This window comes from Myotis nattereri, assembly GCF_964212035.1.
Source record: "Myotis nattereri genome assembly, chromosome: 12".
NCBI lineage: Eukaryota > Metazoa > Chordata > Mammalia > Chiroptera > Vespertilionidae > Myotis > Myotis nattereri.
The window spans coordinates 32665339-32686665 of NC_138087.1; positions in this window are offsets into that span (position 1 = coordinate 32665339).

Sequence of the window (21327 nt, forward strand, 5' to 3'; positions counted from 1 at the left end):
TAAATTTACAAAAGTAGTTTTTGTTGTTGGGGGTGGGAAGATGAGAAAGATGGAAGATAACACTCACTTCATATTTCCTCCCTCACTGCAAGTGGAAGCATAAGAGGAGGTTAAAAGTCCACCATCCTTGAGATCAAGAAGTATTGATTTGTGATTTTTCTAAGAGCAGAGATTGCTATTCATCTTTCATTCCCAGCACCCACCAGTGACATTGCTCTACCCATTACCTTGCCTGTAATAGGAGCTGGCTAATGTTAGTGGATTGGGGCATAGTTTCTGAGCTTATACTAATCCTAAAACAACAACAAATATATCCTAAATTCTTAGCTTCAAGAAGGAAGAGAAATATTTTGTATTTGTTTGCCCACCATTGTGTATAGTTGAGCACTAAACAAATGTATGAGAATAACCCATTGAATGCATGAATATATATATATACACATACTTTATAATCAGTGTTTGCATGCATCAGTTTTTAAAACTAGTTTTTTAGTAACAGAATATTCCATTTAAAGAAAAATTTATGCAGGACCCCTTCAGCAAAGACAGACAAAATCAAACTTGACTTTTAGTTGAAGATTCCTCCTCTTTACATCTCCAGCATCCTTTAGCAATAAATAGTTCCTGAACTAATTTCTCTTAACCTAGTTCAAAAATATTGGTGTATACAATCTTTACAATGTTTTTGTGCAGCTCTCTATACTTCAAGATTTTATATTTTATGGGCTATTTAAAAACTAACTTTTGTGTGATCTATCTTCTAACAATAAGCAGAAAATATTTTTTTTCTTACAGGTGAGATATTGCTTAATCTTCAAGCCTTAGGATGTACAAACCCTGCACTTTCTTTTTTCATAAAATCTAAAATGTTATTTTACATATGATGAGGAAATATAGTTATTCTAAATAGTTCTTTTTAATTCATTTTATAGATTGCTTCTAACATAAATTCTCCTTATTTACTGTGGTAGCTATCATTTTTCCTATTTCTACACACTTTCCCACCAGGTTTCTTCTGGTTCCCTTGCTAAGTTAGTGGAAATAAAAATCACAGTGCTTCCTGACTCTGACCTCACCCACTACCTCACTACCATTACCGTCATCATCTTCATCTCAGGGAAATCACAACAACCAGGTGGGCAGATCAGAGTACGTATCTCCTTAACTACAATGATTGACTCAGGAATGAGCATGTGATTTGAGATTGGCAGATGGGTACTGGGAAAGACAGCTCTTATTTCCATTCTACTACTATGCTATGAATGTGGAAGTTTGGGGATGTTGGTGATCATGTTGCTCACCAAATGGGAGAAAGCAAAGCAAGATAGGGAATGACATGAAGATATCATTTGAACCCCTGGGTCTGGCTATGTCACACAGCTTCACCTCTGACTTAATAATTGTGGGAGCTTCAACATTCCCTTTTCTCTTAAAATATACTTAGTTAATTTCTGTCACTTAATTAAAAGAGCATCAATTGTATTCAGAAGAATAGGAGAAATTTAAGAACTTATAGAGCCCTGAAGAACATTTACCATATTGAATCAAATTTGCTCTTAATTTTTCATTTTTTTAGTTTCAAAAGAACCATTGGATGTGAGATTATACTGTAGAATATTGAAACTTGCAGTTAATAAGACTTTTATGAAATAGCCATATAGTTACCTATGAAGCTATAAGAATTCTAATATTTTATTTTGACAAACCTCACTGAATATTTTATGTTATATGTAATGTTCTAGGTAAGAAAGTAGAAAGAAGTGGGTGTTTCTATTTATTTAACATTTTTTTCTATGCTTTTTGCATTTTCAAAAATTTTAACATAAATTTTACATTAACTTTTAAATTACTTTCAACAAAGTAATGCTAATAATAGTTAACATTTAATCAGGAGTTAAAATATGCTCATCACATGCCAGGCTATGTACTTCTTCACATCAGCTTGGTTAATCCTTACAATAACCAAATAGGGTTGGTGTGGTAGCCAGCCATCAAGATAGCCTCTAGTGCAACGTGCCTGCTGGTGTTCACACTCCTATGTATTCCCCACCCACACTGAATAAGGCTGACCTATGTAAGCAATAGGTACTGTGAAAAAGATGATGTGTGACTTCTGAGGCTAAGTCATAAAATGTGTTGCAGATTTTCCCTTGCTCTCTCTTGGATGACTCACTCTGGTGAATGCTAGTTGCCAGGTTGTGCAGGACACACAGCCTTACAGAGAAGTCTACATGGAGGAGAGCTGAGAGCTCCTGCTAACCACCAGCATCAACTCATCATCCACACAAAGAGCACACTGGGAATCTCAGTCTAGCCTTTAGAAGACTGAAGCTGCTCCCAACATCTGGAGGGCAACCTCATGAGGGAACCTGAGCCAGAACCATCTAGCTAAGCTGCACCTGACCCACAGAAACTATGAGATAATATATGTTTGTGGGTGTGTGTTTTTTAACCCACTATGTTCTTGAGGAGATGCATCAAGCTGTCATTCTCATAGTCTCCACCTTTCCCTATGCCAGCCACATCATATATCCACATCTCATCTGTCCTTGGCACGCACAATGCCTGCCACAGAAAAAACACCACTCTGCACCAAAATGTGCATGTGTGCATGTGTGTGCCACTGTGCATGTTCTATGACCTGACACTCTCCATCCAGCTGCATTTTCAGTAGCTGTGGTCAATTCTGCCATAACAACTCATCCTTTTCTTTACTAACCCCAGCACAAACCCTGTAAGATTAGTCCTGCATTTTTCTTATCTCCAGAATGTTAAAAGCAGAACCCTGTGGTTACTCGAAACATGAAGCTGAAATCAAAATGAACCAGCAGGACATAAAAAAAACACAAAACAAAACAAAACAAAACAGAAAAAGGCATGGGACACCACTGTTCATGTGTGAAAACTCCAGGGAGACTCAAAGTACCCAATAGCTCTGCCTAGAGAGCAAGGTTAGATGGTGCCCTCAGAAAGCCAGTATTTCATAGGAAAGAATGGTTGAAAGAATGTTTTATGAGCTCCTCTAACTACCATAGTTCTAAAAATAAAAGTAGATAAGAAAAGGGCAAATAAACTGAACTGAGTACTCAAGAAGTGTGGATTTTGGTATAAGCTTTGCTAACAGCTATCTGTATAAGCCTGGCAATTTTTTCTATTTACCTGAGTCTTATTTTTTCTTCTATAAAAGATGGTGGTATGACTATAAGAATCCTCAAGTCATTTAGATTTTAATTTTTTTTGGTATTAATTGGGAAGGGAACCACAATTTAATGAAAATTGAATAAAAATGGTCTCAGCAGGGAAAAGTTAAAGTAATTAGATCATAGAAATTATTAAAAGTGAGCAAATAATGCCCTTTATTGTAATAGATGGATTTTTAAAAAGATGAATATCAGTTGGACTTGATCATCACTTAAGCAACATGGGAGCAAATGTGCTTTATTTATTGAAGTTAGTTTTACCAAAGACCCCCTTGATTGCACTGGATGCAAAGTTGCAACAGGCAACGGGAAAAAAATGCACATCTCCTCTTAGAACAATTTTCAAAGAGTAGACATGATTATTTCTTCAAATGGTCTATTCCAAGTAGAAAAAAATGTGCAGGTGGCTTTTCATTGATCTTTTGATTTCACAGAGAATTAGAGGTAAGAGATTAAAATTCCTAGCTTGTTCCTTACTTCCTTTGTTCCCTATTTCCTTCATTTTCCAGTATCCATCTGCTCTCGGTTTCCCTCACTGATGCTCACAGTGCTTGAAGGCAGAAGACAGATGATAAAAAGTAAAAAAGCAAAACAATATGGTAAGTGCCAGAGGCAGTGGTTTAACAACTGGCTCTGGGGGAAGGCAGGTGCCCTGATTTGTATGCTTGCCAATTTTCATGGTGTAAATACCCCCAATTTGACTGATTTCAAGCCACCAATATAACATCAACTGGCTGGAACATTTCTGAACACAAAGAAACCAGCTCTCAGTAGGTAGTACAAGCCAGCTCTAGCATGCTACTGAATAGACACACAGACTGTCCTAAAAATATATACATACACATTTTACAGCTGATAGCTCAATTGATGTTTCTTTCTTTTCAGGTCTAACCCATTGGAATTGATAATTATTCAAACTGTGTATACATTTTGGGAGACACCCTGTATATAAGCAAAGTGATTTAGAAGCTCACTACCAACTCTGCAAGGAGGAGGTAAGTTGTGAGGGCTGGGATAACAAGCAGCAGAGGGAGTTGTGAGAGTATGGAGAATTAGAGACGCAGGTAGCTTGCTAGAGAGTACTGGGTTTGTGGTGAGAAATAAGAATAGAAAACTAGAATGGGACTGTGAAGTACCAGGTAGGTCATAAGAAGGAGTTAGGGTTGCATCTGGAGAACAGAAGGGAATCTGGGACACATCAAGGTGGCGATTCAATGCAGAATAATGAAAGAAAGGGATTTATTTTAAGAAAATAACTAAGGTGCGATGTGAATTATGGTCATATTCTGAGTCCAACTTGAGCTATTTTAAGCAAAAATTGAAAAATTATTATAACAATTACAACTTCATAACAATGCATATAGGTAATGAAATTCAAAAGCCACTTGGGTTTTCAAGGACTATACCAAGCACTGAAGAGCTGTCAGGAAGCCAACACATGTTCTCTTTCTGTCTCAAGTTTGCTTTGCTTTGTACCTCTGTTCACTTCTCTTTTTCAGCAGAGATGTTTTCTCTACAACTTCATTTATATAAGAAAACAACTGTCCCCAAATGACCTAATAAAATTTTTGTTTGTTTGTTTACCTGCCCCTGATAAGGTAACTACTTCCTATCCAATCATCATGCCACAGAGGGGGCATGGAAAAAGAAGGCTGAATATGAGCCTACAGCTTTATGAAGACAAAAGGGTGGATGTATAGGGGCAGTTCTTACAAAAAGAGGTTGCTCCAAGTTTGGTTGAAGTTATCAAAATATTTACTAGAGATTGGAAGTAAGAGAGAATAATAAGGAAGATCCATGTTTGATTTCAAGTCTGTAACACATTTTCTATGTGACCATTAGCAAGTTAGGTTGCTTCTTGAAGACATAATTTTCTCATGAATAATAGAAAGATGACAGTAGTACTAATCTTACTGGATTACTGTGAGGAGTAACTGAGCTAACCTATATGAAAGAACTTAGCACAGTACCTCATATGTTCTAATTCCTAATTAAATATTCATTATTATAATAAAATGCATTATTAGTTTCAAGTTAATAATGAATATAGAAAATAACTAATTTAGAAAATACTAAAAATAAAGAACTTGCAAATAAGTAAAAACACCTACATCATCAGTTTCCAGAATGTTAACACTGTTAACATTTTAATAGTCTTCAAATGAAAGAGACATTTTTTTACATTTCTGAATAGGGTGGAAAAGCCTTTGCAACCATTAGAATGTAGGTGGTAAAGAGGTGGGAAAACTCAACATAAATGTTATAGGCTTAATAATCTCATATATCCCAACAGATAAGCTATATTTGTCCTATTTTTCTCCTTGATACAGTTCTGACAAGATCTAATTTTTTCAGATCAACGGAGATAAGCAGCAGCAAATTGGCAAAGGAAACTCCGGAGGAGACATTCTTTCAACTATTCAGTCAATAATTACATAGTCACACCTAAATGATATAAGAAGTGATAACCAACAACCTTAGTGGGAGGGAAGACCTCCAAAATATTAGAAAAATAACATAAAAACTCAAAATGGGAGATTTTAGAGTCCTTTAGTGTAGAGGTGAGGGTCTAATAGACACCGTCATAGGGTAGAGTTGACTGAGATCGTCTTTTCGGTGATGGCTAACAAATGATCCCAAATCATCAAGGACATTTTTATGGTGCTCTTTGATTGACAGCGATGGGCAATCCTAGAATTTCAATAGTCAATATAATTAAATCATGACACATGAGAAGAATTTCTTCACATGTAATGGGAAATCATTTTACTGCACTGCCAACTCTAATAGATGGGCAGAAGCTGTGGAGAGTACTGTGTTAAGAATGACTCTGAGGCTTCCTCTTTACCCCTAGCAAAGAGGCTGATGCATTCCCAATAATGTATACCTTGGCATTCAGAGCTGGTAGTGGCTGCCTTTGTGTGTTTATCTATCCTGGCCATAGGGCAGGTAGAGATATTAACACATACAGAAAAAAAAACAACTGTCAAGAGAAGTGGGAATTATTGGCATAGAACCTAGTTTGGAACAGGCCAAGTTTATCAGTGTTGGATAACATTTTCAAAAAAACAGCCTAAATCCGAGAGACAAGACTAATTTCTTCAGAGAGATGCTCTGTCATTTGGGTGATTTGAGAGGTTTAGAGTGTAAGCTAAAATAGTCCCCACAACCTGCTCACAACTATTCTTGTATACAACAAGAAATTTCTCAATTTTGAGACATCTCAGATACCTTAATAATGGAAGAGGAATAGCACAAATATTCTGATCATTAAATGTAATATCTTATATGAATAATTAAGAAATATAGATTTGCAATTCTGCCTCTTGTGAACTTGATTAATGTCAATCAGTCATGCAACTCCCCGCTGACCCAAATCTTTAGCCTATGTCCACTCCAAAGAAAGACTCATAATATACAAGACCTTCAATAAATAATGGCTCAACTTAGACCTGATTTTATATATGTAAAATTTTATGTCTTCTCCTATCATAAGTAAGACCACCTCCACACACATACATACACAACAGAGTATGGACCAACATCTATAGTTATTATAACTATGGCTGTAGAAAGTAAAATAATTATCATTATAGTTAACATAGCTTTCTATGTGAAGACTCTATATTAAAAGTTAAATAAAGGACCTCATATATCCCTCAGAGTAGCCCTTGGAAATGAGAATTATTGTTATCTCCACTTTCCAGGTGAGACATCCAAGGTTTCAAGAGGTTGTCTTGCCCAAGGTCACACAACTAAGTAAAGGAGCCATGATTTAAACCACAACAGTCCAATTCTAACGCCCTCTTGTGGCTGGCCCAACAGAGAAATAGCAGGTCTGATTCATGCAATCCTCATATAGAACCTGACTTTAGATTATTATTCAGGAAGCAGTCAGGATTAAGTTGGGCATCAATGTGCAAAGAAAGTTTCATTTCTTACTTGCAAGAATAAAGATCAGGCTCTATTGTGGTGACCACACTCATATGCTACCCCAGTGCAGCTTGGTCTCTATACTGATGACTTCAAATATCTTTGACCATGACTCATAGTAAGAAATATATTTTACATTGCATCTAAAGGCACTCACATATAAGCATGTATACACACAAACACCTAACAAACAAAACTCCACAGAAGAGTACTTATTCATATTACAATTTTTCTATTCCACTCCATCCCATTCTATTTCATTACTGTTTGAGACTCACCAGATTGACTTCTTGACTGCAATTCTGAATAATGCTGCTCTATGCAATTCCTCCAGTGGTATATCTCCCACCCCCACCTCCCCCTGTTTTCATTTCAATTCACTGCAATATGATCTTGTATTCTGTGAGAGACACATGTATTTTAATAACATTTTGTCACTTATGAAAAAGGTATATTAATTATTTGGTCACATCTGTTGGTTATTCACACACACACACACACACACACACACACACACACACACACAGTATATGTGTAATTAAGTTTCCAGTTGTCTATAGCCTCTGGAAATACTTGGGTAGACTTTCTCCAAGTTGGAAAAGTAAACTTGGGATTGCCTAGCCTAAGATACAGGCTATGTGATGCATATGAAATTCAATGTGAAGGGCCCTGGGGGACATGTTAAATAGTTATCTTCCAAAGTAAAAATGCTCCTTGGTACAGACAGAGCTTCCATGTTGACATGTCATTGACCATGGGTGTGGATAGGAACCCCAAGATGAAATTGAAAATCTAAGGGACAAATAACACAATAACAGGGGTTGGTTTCTATCTGAATCTGCTTCTCACATTGCCCTTTAAATAGGGCAAATGACAACAGGGACTTATTGGCTGTGCTGAACAATAAGGACAGTGCCTAATATCAACTAGGTTATTTTGGAGGCATTGGGATTTTTTTCTTTTTTGTTCCTGAAGGAGAAGTTAATAGTGAAAATGAGAGATATCAGAGTTTATCCTTAAGGAGGAACCCTGCAGCCTTGATTGACAGATATGGCTACCAGACTTTAGAAAGGAATCGCTGCCTGGCCACTGTGGCTCAGTGTTTGAGCATCAACCCATGAAGCAAGGGGTCATCAGTGAGATTCCTGGTCAGGGTATATACCCGGGCTGTGGGTTTGATCCCCAGTAGGGGCTGTAAAGAAGCAGCCAATAAATATTTTCTCTCATCATTGATGTTTCTATCTCTCTATCCCTCACTATTCCTCTCTCTCTAAAATCAATAAAATAAAATATTTTTTTAAAAGGAATGCCTACTGGTTAATTTTTATGTTGCTTATGTTTCTGAAATATATAAATCCCTTCCTTTTCCCTAAATATTCTTTTATATCTATAAAATCATAATGAATTTTTGTGGGTTTTTTTTTAAATTTGTTGTTTGTGTTTTGAACATCAAGTAAAGGGACTGAGTTTTACATCTGGGTTAATAAAGTGAGTCCTAAGGACAGAAAATGTGGGGTGAGATGAAGGTGTGTAACTGACTGCCAGCAGAAGCAGGCCTTGGAGCTGTAGCTGGCCATGAAAGGGAAAGCCTGTGGGGAATGCATGCAAACATTTCCTGATGGCACTGGATCTTCACAGGATGCAGAGTGTGGTGCTGAATGGATCTTATTTAGATCTTAAAGAGCAATGGCCCAAACTGAATCAAGTATTCATTTTAAAAAATAAATAAACCAACATATGGTTTTTATACTTATGCTTAAATCCAAACTATACATATATTACTTCCCCTCAAAAAAAATGGCATTTGTATCAAACAAAAAGAGAATGGTTTGGTCACAGACTGGAAACGGTGTTGAGAATCTAGGCTATTATTCATGACACTAATAAGTGGACCTTCTACAAACTGCCTAAATGCAAGTGACTGAATCTTAATCCAGGACCCTATAGAATTCATATCTTTATATTTACTTTAGGAATTTCTAATTGTATGGTTCTCTTCAATTAAAAAAGAAAAAGCAGAAAATTGGATAAATTCCTACTTTAACAAATTTCTATAGACCACAATCTTTTTTATTGTGCTAAAAACCTGACTGAAGCAGCATATACAAGAACGGTTCACATTTTTTAGTTCACTCTCATTTCTGCTTCACACACACTCCTTCATGCCTTAGCCATACTGGAAACGTGTGCCATAATATGAAAGAAAAGGTCTTCTCATTTTCCAATAGTTATGTTTTAGCAATACTCCTTCCTATAGACACATACTGTCTATGAGAGCTTGCCTGATAACTAAGATGAACAGGGAAGGGCAGGAGAGCAGAAAAGAATTATTGCCAGTTACCTCCTCATTATGGAGGTTTTGCCTTCATATATTATTTCATTAAATTAATTTAATCCTCATATATTATTATCTCCATTTTATTAAAGAAAAAAAAGCTTTAAGAACTTAAGTCACTTGACCAAGGTCACATAAGTGATAAGTGAGATCCACTTCTAGCCACAGCAGAGGTTTCCAAAATGTGCCCAGCTGTGTTAAGTATGTCCCAAAGAAACTAAAAATTGCTTAATCACATAAGCTTGATAAATATTGGATTGAACAACATTAAGAAGATTTCTTTACTATGGGACTTCTCTGAGTTATTAATATGCTGAGGATGCTTACCAAGAAAGTAATATAGCAAAAAAACTTGTATTACTTTTTAAAAAAGTATAACTCCTGGGATTAGTGTTCGGTGAATTACTGCCTTTGGGAAATAAAAACTACACCAAACTATGTTATCTTCAAAAAGAAAGGATTTGATCAATCTAGAACCAGTGCAAACACATATCAGAATCTGCCAAAATATGGTTCAGGCCAGGTGGCTGGTAACACATCAAAAATACCCTGGGATTCTGAGTACAAGTCAGGAGTCTATTGATTTTGTCTGGTTGCTTGACAGCCTGAGCCCATGGGTGATGTAGGGCTACAAATCCCATCAAATTTACAGGAACTTTTCGACAGACTGTCTGCCTCCTATGCTGCAGTGATATGGTTGAACCCTTCTAGGGTTTATACAATGATTATATCCTTGGATTACATGCCACTGCAAGTTCCAACTTTCTGACTGAAGAAAGGACCATATTGAGAAAAATAAAAAGCAAAATACCTCTGCTCTGATGTATGTTTATATTTTTATTTGATATTTATTTTTGCTAAAAATGTAGTGTTACTATATTATGATAGTAATAATTTCCATTGAAAAAGCAATAATAATTTTTGTTGAAAATCCTGGTAAAAATTCCAAACACTCTGAAATCATCCTATATAATAAAAGGCTAATATGCAAATCGACTGAACAGCCAAACAACCGATTGCTATGATGCACACTGACCACCAGGGAGCAGGCACTCAATGCAGGAGCTGCTCCCTGGTGGTCAGTGCACTCCCACAGGGGGAGCGCTGCTCAGCCAGAAGCCAGCTCACAGCTGGCAAGCGCAGTGGCAGTGGCAGGAGCCTCTCCCGCCTCCGCGGCAGCACTAAGGATGTCTGACTGAGGGGTCCCGGATTGCGAGAGGGTGGTTCTCAGGTGAAGCACCCCGGAATCTAGCTCCCTCCTCTCTGGTTCTGAGTATATCACCCGGGAACCGCAGCTACCAAGTCACCGCAGCTCGGCAGCTCCTGAGTTGAGTGTCTGCCCCCTGGTGGTCAGCTGGTCACTTAGGCTTTTATATAGACAAATAATTTTCATCAAAAAAGCAATAATAATTTTTGTTGAAAATTCTGGTAAAAATTCCAAACACTGTGAAAGCATATATAATAAAAAATAACTCTCTTTCAATCTGTTGAACTTGACTTTTCCAAAGTTAGCTACTGAGACCAGTGTCTTGGAAATTCTTTCAGATGTTTTATATACATATGCAAGCATATATACATGAGTGTGTTTATGGGTTTTTTTGCAGAGAAAAACATACATTGATTATTATTATACACAATGTTCTTTTCCCAGTGTTTTGAAGATTTCCCAAATGAAGATCTTTTTTATGTAACTTAACTTGGGATAGAATGGACTAATGTAATCCATATTAAGTAAAATAGTAAGTTTGACTAGCTGCCTGGTCTTTCTAAGAAATACAACTATATTAACTGATACACCATACAACCCACTCATTATATAAGATTATGACATTTTATGATATGAATTTTAATCCTCAAGGAAATGCAAAGCAAGCAGAGGAATGTGGCATGAACAGAAGGTGGAGAGACAAGCAGGAGTTGGTGGGCCATGTACAGAGCATGGCTTTTATTGTAAGGTTAATATGAAGCCATTTAAAGTTTGGTGACTGGTGACTCCTGTGCTGTCCAATACAGTAGCCAAGAGCCACACATGGCTATTGAGCATCTAAAATGTAGCTAGGCTGAACTGAAATGTGCTACAAGTATAATACACATATTGGATTATGAAAACTTAGGACTTGGAATGAAAAAATGATTATAAAGTATCTCAATAATGTTTGAATTGGTTACATACTGAATGATAATATTCTGGAAATATGGAAATAAATAAAATATAATATTAAAGTTAACTTCACCTGTTTATTTTTAATTTTTAATGTAGCTACTAAAAATTTTTAAATAATATATGGGGCTTGCATTATATTTCCATTGGACAGCATAAGAGAGACAAGAAGATCTAAGTAAGTGCACAATGGAAGTGTCACTTGCCTATGGCATTGTTCTTAGCTCTGAAACTTTACTTGAATTCTTTTCTAGAATGGATATTAAGCCTAGGATGAGCTAACATTTTAAAGTGCTTGGTTCCAAAGATAACATGATTCTTAGAAATAAACTGTCTTTGTCTGCATCTGAGGGTTACCACTCATCTGAAAAACAGTGCAGTGTAGCAGAAAAGGATTACAGTATGTGTTATTGGCTCTAAATTCAAGTGTTGACCATGGACATGTCATTTAACCTCAATTTTTTTTTTTTACTTGTTAACCAATATAATTATATTATGTGCTTACTTTCATTCCAGGGCAATTGTTAGCATCAAATGAGAAAGCAGATAAGCACCGTTTAGTAGTTGATTAAATAGGTATATTAAAACAGAAAACTAAGAATATTATTGGAAGTTTAAATTTAGAAGCTCCTTAAGAAACCATCTAGCTTAATATACATGTGTCCTTCCCTCACATACCTCTCTCCCATTTTACAGATGAGAAAACTGAGTCTGAGCTTCATTCCGAGAGGTTAAAACCAACAGTAAGTAGGTAGTTAGGGTTAGAATCTGATTTACTCATTTTTTTCAGTGAGTACCTAAGTGAGCTTCCACCCATTTATTCGCTTATCCCATAAATACTTACTAAGTATCTATTATGGGCCAGGACAATGAAAGATTCTAATCATAACAATAGCTAGCATTCATTGATTTCCTACTAAGCACTGAATACAGTATAATTTATTTTATTTAATTCAGCAACCACTGAGAAAGGTGTTATGAGAACCTACTTATAAAGTGAGAAACTCAGACTTTACTAGGTTAAGTAACCTGCTCCAGGTCACACAGTTAGTAAGGGACAGATCACGGATTTGACCCATGTTCTCTTTTACTCAAAAGCCCATGCTACCAACCCTCGTGCTTTCTGCCCCAAAGGGTGAAAAGCTGGCAGGGAAGGCAGCCAAGTAGACAATAAACCAAACTGTGGTATAGTTCATTCTATAACAAAGATATGCACGACGTTTTTAAGGAACCCAGAGAAAGCTTAGCTTTTTCCAGTCTTTCCCAATCCGGTAAATGGCACCACCACATACGCATGCAATTAAACCACTCCATGTATATTACTCTTGATTGCCCCACTCCTTGTCACGCTCACAACACCCAAGTCAATCCTGGCTCCAGTGTGTAACCCTCATTGTTACACTTCGTTTCCCCACACGGTCACCAGGTCACCACTTTCCCACCACCATATGCCACACTTAGCATATTTTTTAAATATGTTTTTATTGATTTCAGAGAGAGGAAGGCAGAGGGGGAGAGAGAGACAGAGAGAGAGAGAGACAGAGGGGGGGAGAGAGAGAGAGAGAGAGAGAGAGAGAGAGAGAGAGAGAGAGAGAGAGAAACATCAATGATAGAGAATCATTTGATCAGCTGCCTCCTGCACACCCTCTACTGGGGATCAAGCCCGTAACCCAGGCATGTGCCCTGACCAGGAACTGAACCGTCATCTCCTAGTTAATGGGTCAATGCTCAACAACTGAACCACACCAGCTGGGACACACTTACAATATTAAAATGCCTTCTAACTGGCTGCGAATTTTCTTGTGCCCTTCCTACACAAGGCTTTCTCCACCAAGCAACCAGAGTGATCTTTTGACATTGTAAATCTGATTATGCCATTCCCATGAGTCAAACCTTTGAATGGCTCCATATTAACCGTACAATAAAAGTCACATTCTGTACATGGCCTATTAGCTCCTGCTTTTCCTTCCAACTTCCTTTTCACATCTCCTCCTCTTGCTCCCTTTGCTTTAGCCACGTTCACTTCCTTTTAGTTCCCAAAACAAGCCACATCTTTTCCCTCCTAGAGATTTTGCACAGGCTTCTAAGAGCAGTGTTCTCCTCTAGGCATCTGTGTGGTTGGCTCCTCCTCACAATTTAGGCTCAGCTTAAATGTTTGTTGGCATCTCTAAACAGGTTTCTATTGTGTTCTATCTTCATAGGACTTTTATCTAATTGACAATAATTATTTATTTCTTTAGAGACATGTTGATTGGATTCACTAGTCTGTAAGCTCCATGAAGGGCAAGGATCAAGTAATCTAGCTGCCCTTTGCATAACCTGTGCCTAGCACATAGTCAATGGTCAACAAATGTTTATAGAATAAATTAATTATAGTAAATTCTTATTAGAAGGACGGTGAACACATATCAAAAAAGTGAATCAGTCATTCCCACTTCTCTTTGTTTGTTTGAGTAGCTACTTTTCTTTTGCTTTCATGCTCCTGCTGGAAAAATTATAGGCAGCTCATCATGCAGTTTCCCAGAACTGTAAAAGTCAATGTGCAATGCTTGTAATGTTCACAGTTTGGGTGATTTTCCTTCTATATAGTCCTGCGGCCATGCATTATGGATGGTTCTCTTAAGTAAAAACTGCTGGAGAAATGAATCAGTAAGAGCTAGAAGCTTGTTGCCTACATCCAGACACAGCTGCTTTCCTGGCTCTATTCAATTGTTACTCCCTGGTCACCTAATTCAACTGATCATTTTCCAGAGAGAATAGCATGGTAGCTGGTATTTAATAAGACACACAGTTCTCTCCCAGAAACAAAAAGGGTATGAATGTTTGAGTTCAATTTTTACATCACTATAGTTATTCCTAATCTGGGAGTATATGCTACTGCACTATCAAAACTCCAGCACAGTAAAAAAAATCTAAACCTGTTGATTAATACTATCTAAACAGTATGTATTTTTTTTAGTCTATTACATTTCATCAGGGTAAACAGGCAGGGATTGGAGGGAACAGAGTAAAAGCTAACATTTTTCAAGTATCTGTTGATGATAGGAAACTTGATGAGTAATTCACACATTGCTCATTTTAACTTCAGAAAGAAACCCTTTCAGCTAAATATGATCTTTACCATTTCATCCCACCTTATGTTGACAGAGCAGAGAACTTAATTAAACTTACCCAAAGTTACACCATCAGTCAGAGGCAGAGCTAGGATTTGAAATCATGCCTATCTTTCTCTGAAGCCCACGCTCAAGAGAGAGAAAAGAAAGTGAAGTTCATGTTTATTTGGGGTTTTTTGATCAACCAACTCAGTTCAAGTTTTGACCAAGGAGAAACTGAAATTATGGCCCTAAATAGTATTTCTCGACCATCTGAGTAGCAGCTGTGAAACATCCATGCCTCTACATCTGGAAGTAGAAATAAATCATATAAATTTTAATATGGAAGTTTGTTTGAAAGAAATATGATGTATTTACTCAGGACGTCCTTTCCCTTTGGGTTTTTAGAAAGCACTGAATTGGCAGGGAGCAGTGTGACAGATGACTAGCTCAGAAAGAAGAGACACAAATGGGGACATGAGCACAGAGCAGGAGTGCAGCAGGTTAGTGTGTGATGCTCACACCTCGGACAAGCTCCACACGGTATTCAAAAAGCTGGCCTATCGGTCCACTGTCTACTACTAACATATCTCAGCTTCAGTGACACCCAAACAGATGCCCTTAGGGCAGACCTTCAACAAAGTGCATGGTTCTTATGGCTGAGCAGACACAGGTATTTGATAGCATGAAAGGGGTGGGAGTGAAAACGATGCTATGCACTAACTCCTGTAGACAATGGGTATTCAAACCAGAGATGGATGCTCAAGACAGACAGCATTAGGTTCCAATCCCTACTCATGCCCTGTGGGTGGGATCCAGCCCTGGTTACATAATTTCATTGAGCCCCAATTTCCTCACCTATCAAATGGAAATGATGGGCATTTCCCATCCTTGTGTTGAAGGGAAAGTATCTGGACAGGGGATGCAGTGAATCACAGTTTATTTCCTTCCCCAATTTTCTTCATAGTGTTTCTCAGCACTGTACTGTTTAATTGAGTCACTCTTTTTGTTATATCTTGACTATCAACATCTCTCCAAAGAATCTCTGAAAACCACTTTCAGAAAGGACAGTGGGGTGGGGGGGGTGGGAGGTCGGGGGTAACGTGGGGATAAGGCCACATATGTAATAACTTAATCAATAAAAAAAAAGATGATTTTGAAAAAAGAAAGAAAGAAAGGAAGAAATAACAGTACAATAACAGAGAGCATGTCAGTCTCCACAGTTCCAAGGGTTGATCTGAGAGGTAGAGCAGATTCTACTCCCAGGAGCTCCTAGTAGCATCAATGACACACACTTACTTTGACTTTCCCTCCTTCCTTCTCTCACTTTCCTTACTCCCTCCATCTGATTTCTGAAATCACCTCTGGTTCTGAATTTTGGGCAAACCCAAACTAAGACAATTTGCAACATCCTAACTGATAAACAGTATAACACAAACCTGCCTGATCCTAGGGATTTGATAATTATTGTACATTTATTATAATATAGCAAAATGATTTTAATACATCAGTTTATTGATCTAAAAATTGGGGGTTATAATTGGTACCTTACATGGGTTTCTAAAGATTTAGGAAACATTGAATACTAATGTACATAGCATAATGTCTGCCACGTAAAAAGCAATTTAAAATGTTAGCAATTACTGATTACTATCATCACTTTTACTATGGAATTACGAGTAATGTGACATATGGGCTTCTATTAACCTTGTTGACTAAACTATTCTTTGGCTTTTCAGTTATTCCTCAAAGCATACTGCCCCATTTCCTCCCTAAACCGCATACCACACACAGTCTGTTATAGACAAGATACATTAAAACACCATGTGTGTGCTAGATCATATTACCTGGTTTAATTTCACTTTCTTTCATTCTTTTACCAAACTTTTATTTGCATTTATTTGTTCAGAAAAAGGAAGTATAGGTCTGAGCAATCTTTTTGAGTATTGAACCTCAAAAGATTTAGCAGAAAATTAAGTGTTGAGAAAGGACTTAAAGGAAAATCAAATACTGAGTGGGTAAAAGATCAAGAGGAGAGGATTCATCTCAGCTTAATGGATGGCAGTGAAAGAAGGAACAAAAGTGAGACCTGGGTAAAGAAGATTAAGAAACAGTCAAAATTGGGTAAAGGGAAGGAAATTAAATCAGAAATACAGGAAATCAGAGAAGATTTGTAGCGGTAACTCAGAATGTCAAACAGCCTGAAACTGAGTCCATGAAGCTGTTTCTCAGAGAAAAGTAAGATGCAGCCATGCTAGTATACAATACTAGAGCTGAAGGGTTTCTAAATTAGCCCCACCATTCCATTTTACAAGGGAAGATACTGAGGTTCAGGGTAGATAAGCACATTGCTTTTTCAAGACTAGCTCGCAGTAAGCTGCCAACCTGGGCTGGAACCTAGGATTTCTTATGCTTAGCTTAATGATTGTTTCTACTCTATTATTTCAGATAAAAGACCTTAATGAAAAGGAGTAATTTGATCTAACTGACAAATGAGGCATATTATTAGCAAATTAGATCATCTAAGCATTTAGAAGGATAATCATTAATAAATCTTGTTATAAAAAGGTTTATTTGAAATTGTTTATAATCACAAAAATTAGAAACAATCTTATTAGCCAATCATGGTAATATGGTTAAATAATAATGTTGCAGCTATAACAATAGTTCTTTAAAAATAAGGTTCCTAAAGGATTTTGATGACCTCAAAAACTTTATATAATGTTGAGGGGAAAAATGCAAGATATAAAATGATAGCAACACTATGATCCAATTATATAGAAAATGTAAATGGAGAAAATTTGAAAAGTAACATACCAGAGTATGCTAATTATGGCCTCCAGTCTCTGTTTTGGTCATGGATTAATCTTATTTTCTTATAGTTTTATATTGTACACATTTTCCATAATAAATATCTACTACTTTACTAATTAGAATAAAACACTTAGCTTTTTTTTTAAAGCATCACTGGTAATTATAATGTCTGATATTACAATTTCAGATTATATTCTGTTTTCTACTTTAAGAATAAGTATGGGATTTTAATGTTCTTTTTATACCTTCCAAATACTGCAGACTTACTACCTTTATAACATGACTCCTCACTGTGCAGTAAATTTGAACAGCCTAATTCCTGCAGCAACTGATGGAGAGTGTATGTTATCAGCCTGCATCATTTGTTCCCACATTCACTTATTCAACCAGTATCTACTGAGTACTAACTACACTCATGAGGTGCCTTTACCCAAGAAGAGAAGGCAAGTAATGGATAAAAGAAAAAATTAATTTCAAAAAATTATGGTGTGCTAAAATAGAAATGGAATAAACAGGGTGGTGTGATAGAATGCAGTGTGCAGGGTGGATTTGCTCATTCATATAGTGTGTTTAGGCAAAGCCTCTGTAGCAGTTGCGCTGGTCCACCGTCAGGACCTGAGATCTCATTTCCCCAGGGGCTGGCATGTTGGCTGCCATGGGCTCACAGCTGAGTCACTCTGGGAATTGTCTTCAGCTGAAGGGAGCTGCCTTGCCCACATTACTCCCCCTTCCCAGGGGCAGCCTACATCCAATGCCTGATTGAAGTGGGGTGCAGGACAAATCTGAAGGGTCATCCTGGCTCCAGACCTTTTCATGAGACTGGATGAGGCATCTCTGTGACTGGACTGCAGCTCAGATCTTCTCTGTCCAATCCACCTTCCTTCACCCCTTCACAGACATTATTCCCAAGGGCCTTCCCAAATCAACTTTCGGCATACACACCAGCATGTCAGACTCTGCTACGCAAGGAGCATGGCCTAAAACAGCCTCTCCTCTGAGGCAGTATATGATCTGAAATCTGAAAGATGACAAGGAACCTGCCATGCACAGGGCAAGGGAGAAAACAAAGACAAAATCCTTAAAGCAGGGGGAGAACTTTTGAATTTCAAGGAAAGAAAGAAAGCCAATATAGCTGTTTGCCCAAACTCATACACCCAGAGAAGAGTAGAATCAGGATTCAAACTTGGGTTTGTCTGACACTGAAGCCTATGTTCTTTCTGCCAAATTATGAGCTTACCCAGTTAAGGTGGGTCTTTGTTGTGTGAAATATAAGTATTCTATTTTAATCATAAAGCATTAACTCTGCCAGAATAATCACCAAGTTTTAAATTCTTTGAATTGGCTCCTCAGATACCTCTGTGACTTTCTTCTTAAAGTATCATTACTATAAGTATCTTAGTAGTTTAATTATACCCCATTAAATGTTCTTTCATATTACCTGTTTGTATTCATAGGAAACATTTGACAATCATAAGCATACTATTAATTTTACTTGCGCACTTTTTGAATTCATTTATATTTAGTTAATAACTATTTTAGGTCCTTGCTTTAGTCATGCTATTAACTTAAAAATTAACTAGAGTTTTATTTTGTCATCCTGGAAGAAACATTTCATAAATGTTTTCATGGTGCACTTGCAATAACTAAGCAAATTTGCTTTCAGGACTCATCAAAGGTCCGTTTTCTGGATTCAGCAATATATGATAAAACCCACTGTACTCTGAACTCTTAGAGGTCCTCTTTCTGCCTTCAAAGGCCTAGTGTACTCCATCTGAATTTACTAATTCATTCATTCACCCATTCGTCATTTTATCTGTTGCGCAGTATAATTTGGCACATTCTGTAGGCCAGGCACTGTGCAACTGAGGGACTGTACTATGAAAATCCCTCTTCTTGGAGAATTAAAGCTGAATTGTGGTGGTGATAGGGGTTGAGCACCAAAGCACACGAGTGAATACAGAGTTGAAAGTGAGTGCATGAAAAGAATAGTGCTTAGTTCTGGGAACACTTATAAGAAAGGAGCCTAATCTAGACCAGAAACAAAGGGGATAGAGGCAATGGGGGTGAATGGGTTGGAGTGAGTTGGGGTCAAAGAAAGCTTTCTTATAAAAGTATAATGTGAGCTGAGACCTTGGATGATGGAGGCCAAAAAGGGAAAACTCAATTTAGCAGGAGAGACCAGGGTATAATCAAGTATCTGAAAAAATCCTGAGCTTTGAAAAATGAGCAAAGACAAAATAAAGCTAGAGAACCAGCAGGGACCCAGGGATGGGGGGTTTATAATTCATGTTAAGAGCTTTTGTTTTAATTTTTGTAATAGCAGTGGATGGCCATCAAATTCCTCAAGTGGCAAGTCTCACATGAAATTCTGGAATGACTAAGGCAAGTAGACCCTTTTCTTGCCCACAAGAGCTCACTGTCCAGTGGAAGATAATGGGTGATTAAACAAAAATCATGGCACAGACTTGTAATAATTAATGGAAATAAGTAAAGGGTGCAATGGGAATGCTGTGGAGGGTACCTAATTCATACCAGGAGATCAGCACAGTCTTCGTAGGGGAAGTACTCCTGAACCGAGTCCCAGGGGTACATATCTAACATTGTCCAGATTACAATTCTAATTCATGTGGGCGAGGAGGTACCACACACCAACAAGCAATTCTTGGGATATCCTACAATGCAACTCAATTCTGACACTATTTACCAGGAGATAGCATCAGATCCCACAGGTTAAGCGCTAAGTCCCACAGAAATGCCCACCCTTTCCACTTCAGATGCCAGTTCCAAGCCCAGGTTGTGTTTCTGATCAACTGGCTATAAATCAGAAGTTTCCACAACCTCTTCTTGGGTTCAATTAATTTGTTAGAGTGGCTCATAGATGTCAGAGAAACATTTTACTTACTAAATTACCAATCTATATATATAAAAAGTCAGTGTTCATGACAACCAGGATGACCAAATGACCGGTCACCATGAGGTGCATTGAGCACTTCTAGGTCCCTTCCCCTGGCCTGCAGGCTCTAATGGATCAGTGATGGTGAATGGGGAAATCGGGGTGGGTGATGGGAGGATCAGGCTGGCTGTGGGTTGGGATCAGCAGCTCATCCCCGGACGCTCAGGGGCTCAGGCCTGTGGGAAAGCATGTGCCAGCAACTTCATCTCCATGCTCCTGTGCCAGGCCTGCCGTTGATGGAACGTGCTGCCTGCTCAGGGCCACTTATGCCAGGGCGGGTAGATCACAGGCACACCCTGCAGCTTCTGTCAATGCTTCAAGCCCCAGCACCAGCGGCAGCAGTAGCGGCACCCCAAACAGGCAGCGCATTCCATCAGCAGCTGGTCCAGCGCATGCACATGCAGGTGAAGTCACCGGCACACACTTTCCCTCAGGCCTGAGCCCCTGAGCAGCCTGGGATGAGCTGGTGATCCCAATGGCCTGACAGCCTGGCGGCAGAGGCAGCATTTGGCCTGGGGACTGGTGAACGGGCAGAAGACAGCCCTGATCACAGGAGGCTAGGTCTAGGGACCCTACCCTCACAATTTTTGTGCCCTGGGCCTCTAGTATATTATAAAAGGATACAACTCAAACAGTCAGATGGAAGAGATGCATAGGGCAAGGTATGGGGAAAGGGTGCGGAACTTTCTCTCTTTAGGCCTGTGACTCCCCCGAATCTCCATGTGTTTACCAACCTGGAAATTCTCAAAGCTGTTTTTTGGGTTTTTATGGAGCTTCATTACATAGGCATGATTGATCAAATCACTGACCATTGGTTATAAACTCTATTTTCAGCCCCT